The sequence below is a fragment of the Rissa tridactyla genome, chromosome 12 (assembly GCF_028500815.1).
Source record: "Rissa tridactyla isolate bRisTri1 chromosome 12, bRisTri1.patW.cur.20221130, whole genome shotgun sequence".
Classification (NCBI taxonomy): domain Eukaryota; kingdom Metazoa; phylum Chordata; class Aves; order Charadriiformes; family Laridae; genus Rissa; species Rissa tridactyla.
Window position 1 is genome coordinate 6,235,993 of NC_071477.1, and position 4,982 is coordinate 6,240,974.

Here is a 4,982-nt window from a genome sequence, read left to right on the forward strand (position 1 = left end):
GGGCCAACCCCCCCAATCTATTGCCCGGAGCCATTTCTCACATGCCACCCCACTTACTCCTGCTAGCCAAATGGCCCTGCCTTGCTGAGGCTCTTTGGTGCCACTTCCAGTCGTTTCCTGGGCGCATTCCCACTGTCCCATACATGTAGGCACTGTCTGTCACCAGAGTCTGGCAGCTCCCCCCCATCTTTATTCTCCCCAAGTACTGTGTCATTTGCAGACTCCATGGTGTCAGCCTTGTGATTAGATTCCAAAGCCTTTATGAATAATTTGTTGCGCAATTATAAAGCAAATATTTAATTGAACTTTATGTAAAATTGCTTCTGCCTCTGAGCGCTGAACCACTGGTTGGGGACAGGGTGTTTTGTGACCACATCAGCCCCCAGGAGCCCCATGGAGAGGACAGCAGCGAACTGCCAGACCCCTTCCCCAGTGCCCTGCATGCAGATGGCTGGCCCTGGCCGCTCCTGGCTGAGCCCATGGAGGGGAGGGCTAGGGGAAGGCTCTGCAGCGGCCCCAGAGACTGCCGCAGATGCACCAGCTGCATGATTGCGGTGCAACTCCCTTCCCTTGGGAGCCTGTCCTTGGACACTAGCAGGAGAACGCGTCTTCCTCAGCTGAGCAGCAGAACGAACCCATCAGAGCGTTCCCACAGTGTGACCAGTGCTACGCTGGAAGAGCCCAGCATGAAGTATGTCGCTGTAGAAAACATCTTTGTGACAAGTTGTTGGCAGTCAAGTTTCAACACAAGGGTAAGGACAGATGCAAAGACACTGGCTGGCCTTCTTTCCAGTCCTTTTCCTTCCAGGACAAGACGGGAGCATGCAGATGGGAAACTTGCACGGAAGCTGACTCTTCAAGGGAGGGAATGCCTCTGCTCACTGGCCATGTCTCAACGACATGGGCCACCAGTCTGAATTGCTAACAAGAGTGCTGGCACCAGGGTGCCCATCCTGGGAGAGGCTCCTCAGCACACGCCAGGGCCAGTGGTCTGTGCAGAAATACTCTGCGTACCATGACATCACCTGCAGGCTCAGCTGGGAGAGTTTGAACGGAGGGGGTCTGGACACACCTCAGATTGGCCATGGCATTGCCTCTGTAGGGAAAAACATCTGTATCAGCAAAACCAACAGAACTGGACAAAATCCTAATTTACCATGGTCTGTAAAAGAGGCTGAAGTGCCTATTTCCAGTGAGGCGAATTTGAAATTGAAAGAGGAAAACGAGTGCATTGAAGAGATCAGAAGCTCCTTTCCAAGCGCGTATCTAGTGCAGGTAATTGCTAACTGACCTGGAGGGGCTCTTGAAATCGACCTAATGCAGCAGATTCTGCTGCTCAGAGCGGCTCCGGGGCTGGGGACGGGCATGCGCATGAGCGGCTGGCATGACAGGACAGGCTGCTGTGCCATCGGGCGGCTCGCAGGGGAAAACGCAAGGTCTGAGGGCAGGGAGGTGGTGTGGAAGGCAAGAGTGGTCTGTGCAATGCTCACCCCCATGAGTATCCTAAGCCTGGCCGGGGCATGTACAGCTGGAAGAAAGGGACCGGTTTGCTGTTTGAAGGGGGAAACTTGTCCTTGCATGGGGCAGGCCTCTGCGGTGGTGGGAGAAGGAGGGCTTGGAGCCCTCCCACAGCCTGGAGTGGCTGTGCCTACACGCTGGGAAGGGATGGATGAGGAGTCTCCTCAGGTGAGCTCAGCGGCTGATGCCCTGTGTCTGGACCATGAGGTGGGAGCTGGAGTCCCGCTCCACTGCCGAAGGGAGCAGAACTGCAACGTACCCTGCTGACAGGGGGGCACAGTTATCAGTTTCTCTGCACGGACCACAGCAAAGAACAGCAATTCCCCGAGGGAGCCTGGGGATATCCCCTTCCCCAGCAGCACTTTCTTGCCCCTCAGCTCAGCTCGGGCAGCCCCTTCGCTCCGCTCTTGCTTTTATGGCTACAGAAGAAGCAGCGCAACTTACCCTTTGGCTCCCAGCCACGTGCTCCCTGCTGCCAGCTCACCCCAGGACCAGGTCCATTAGCTGTTGCCTCTGGCAGCTCCTCTTGCTTCCCAGCCCTTGTTGCTTTTCACTCACAGGCATTAAAGGTTCCTTTCAAGACGCACCTTTCTGCTTCCTCTGCAATCCAGGCATTTCTTTAATAAATAGCATTTGTACTGGCTCTGTGATGTCTATTTGGCTTCGAGCTTTCATCTCCTCTGCTGGTTGTGCCCAGCATGAAATCCTGCCACTCAGCCTATAAAAATTAATGGTTGGGACAGTTATTTGTAGCAGACATTCAGCATTTGCCTTGATGGTCCAGTCCCAGACTGGGTCCTCAAGAAATCCCAATGGCAAGTGTTTGCTCTGCTAGCGGGCAGGCAGCCAGCGTGACTGCGAGGTGAGCTAGGGAGGATGACACCCTGCTGTGGAATGTGTTCACACAATGCCCTTCTGTCAGTGCCACAGGAGCTCATTCCAAGTTGTTTGCTCCCAAGACCTACAGCTAGATGCGCGGTTCACCACCTGGGCATTCCAAGAGAGTGGACGACTGAGGCTGTGCTCCAGATATGCAACATAACAAACCAGAGCAAAGAAAACAGAGGAAAGGCAGAGGTTCGGGCTATCAGGTCTGGGCTGCATCCAAGGGTCCCAGATAGATGGAAAGCTTAGGACAGGGCAGGAGGAGCATGATACAGCCTCCTTTCGTCATTCTCTCCCTAGTAAACACACATGCACACACACAGAGTCACTCTTTCACACACTCACACACACTCTTCTGTGGCCCTGACACCAGCCAAGAGCAGGCAGAAAGAGGGCTCAAAGCAATCGCAATCTTCCCATAACAATGGTAGGAAAACTGTGATGCAGCGAAAGCCACAATCTGGCTGCAAAAAGCTGTGGAGAGGATGTAAGCTTCAAAAAATGGATGTTTACTTCTGGTATTAGGATGGTCTTTGGACTCCCATCCCAGAAAGGCGGAGAGATCTGACCACTTCTGGGGTCCGCTAGTGCCGAGCCCAGCCCTCTGAAGGATATGGGCTACGCACTGGGAAGACCACCATAATGTGGTTGGGAGGGACCAGCAAAGCCCTCCTACACCGAAGAGAAAGGAAGCCCTATCCAGTGCCTACAGCTGGAAGGCGCAGCATCAGACCCAGCTCTGCTTATCTTTCATCAAGCCCAGTCCCCTCTAACACAAATCCTGCTCAGCCGCCACCACTATTAGATCCACTGCTTTTAACAGACAATATCTGTGCACATCCAGCCAATCCCCCGGCTTCCTTCATCCCCCTGGCAGCCCCTGTTGTACTGAGTTCTCTTCAAAGTTATGCTTTCCTTGTGCCATCTATTGTTCTGCTGCTGCCAGTAGCAGCCTTCTCTGCATATATGATAAGCTTCTACAGCTTTTCCAAAGTGCAACTGCAGGAATCTGAACCTCCCAAAAGACACGTTGTAAGTGCATCACGTTGAGCTCCTCTGCTCACTCAATTACCATGATCCAAAGAATGATCCTGACTTCCTAAAAATTATAGTATTTCCAAACTGTGCAATTGTGCCTTCCCTACAACTTTTCAAATGGCCCAGTATAGACTCTTTTAGAATAGATTCAACCATAGTCCATCACACCCTTTGTGGACATAACTAAGTATTCACCTGTTTAGCTGTTGTACTCCTGCCTTTCCTTTTCCCAGGGATATCATCCTATTAACCTACCTTGAAATTGTCATTGTCTTGAAGTCAGCTGTGGCATGGAATCATAGAATAGCATCTCTTGACTGTTTTCACCACTTCACAGGATAAAGTCTATGAGATGCCCTTACTGGCCGAAAGTCCTCCAGAGCCATGGCTACAGCTGCAGCTTTTGTGAACACACATTCTGAATCACATGTTGCTGGCTTTTACAAGGATGCGGTTTAGGGCCACATTTGTTGTAACCTGGAATTTTCTGGGAAATACTCCTACTTTCTGTAGGTGCTCCATATCCGTTGCCAGTGATGGCTTCTCCCCTCCAACGGGTGCTCCTCTGGGTGGGCAGAGGAGTCCTCTTGCCCAGCAGACTTCTGCGGTTGCACCGTCCGGCTTTTGTACATACATTTGCCTTTCTTTTATGCCTTATGCAGAATTCCGCAGATTACTCTGTATTCACAATTCTCACAGATCCTCAGCTCCAAGGTTTTACTGCAGGTCTTTAATTCTGTCACATATTGATCGACTGTTTCTGCTTGCATGAAAAGGATTGGAAATGTTAAAATGATTCATTGTTTTGTGGGAGACACAGCCACATTTTTTCATGTTTACATTTTCTCTTACACATTCCTTTCCTCCTCCCACCCAAGGCACAGAGACTGGGGCTTTCGCGTTAGTGCTTCTTTCATCTGCACTAATTGCTGTTAAGTGGATCTCAAACTGCCTGACAGTTTCCGTTCTCTGCTGCATCCCAGCAGGGAAGGATTTAATGCTGGACCCTGTGATACGTTTTTAGTTCTTCCAAGAGCTCCTGGAAACAAGTAAAGTTCATACTTAAATTTTGTCAGAGCCACCTTGCAAAGAGAATTGTGCGTATGAGGAAAAGATTGCCTCCATCAGGGCTGCCACCAAAGTGGTGTACCTTTCTGAACAGTGAATTGCAGGGGGTTAAAAATTATTTCCCAGAGTATCTTTCTGTGCCCCCTGTCCTGAGAACTACCAACACTTGACACTGTGCAAGCACAGACCACTGATGGGATATGGGGAGGGAAGTCTGGTCTGCTGCCGGACCCTGTGGAGTTCGGTGCTCCCTGGCAGACCCAAGCAGCCGTGTGCTCTGTGCTCAGCAAAGACGAGCAAGCCAGCCAAAAGCTCTGCACTGCCACTGCTCAGCACACTGCAAGTCCCTCCTTCCCCCACCAGTATCTGGAGACAGCAGGCTGGTGACCCTCGAGGCACCTCCTTTCGCCCAGCAGCAGCTAGCCCGTAAGTCAGCTCTCCAGCAGCTCCTGTTTGCCCATGGTCTTCTTCAC

The 4,982-nt window shown here is 51.5% G+C and overlaps 1 long non-coding RNA gene across 1 annotated transcript; it reads right to left on the reverse strand.

Annotated features, from left to right (window-relative positions):
* Positions 1–219: 219 nt before the first annotated feature.
* LOC128916571 (uncharacterized) lies at positions 220–4,332 on the reverse strand. The gene is made up of 3 exons (XR_008469009.1): positions 3,697–4,332; positions 1,963–2,236; positions 220–1,096 (listed from the first exon to the last, which is right to left on the reverse strand). It is a non-coding gene; the product is annotated as an uncharacterized LOC128916571 (long non-coding RNA).
* Positions 4,333–4,982: the final 650 nt, after the last annotated feature.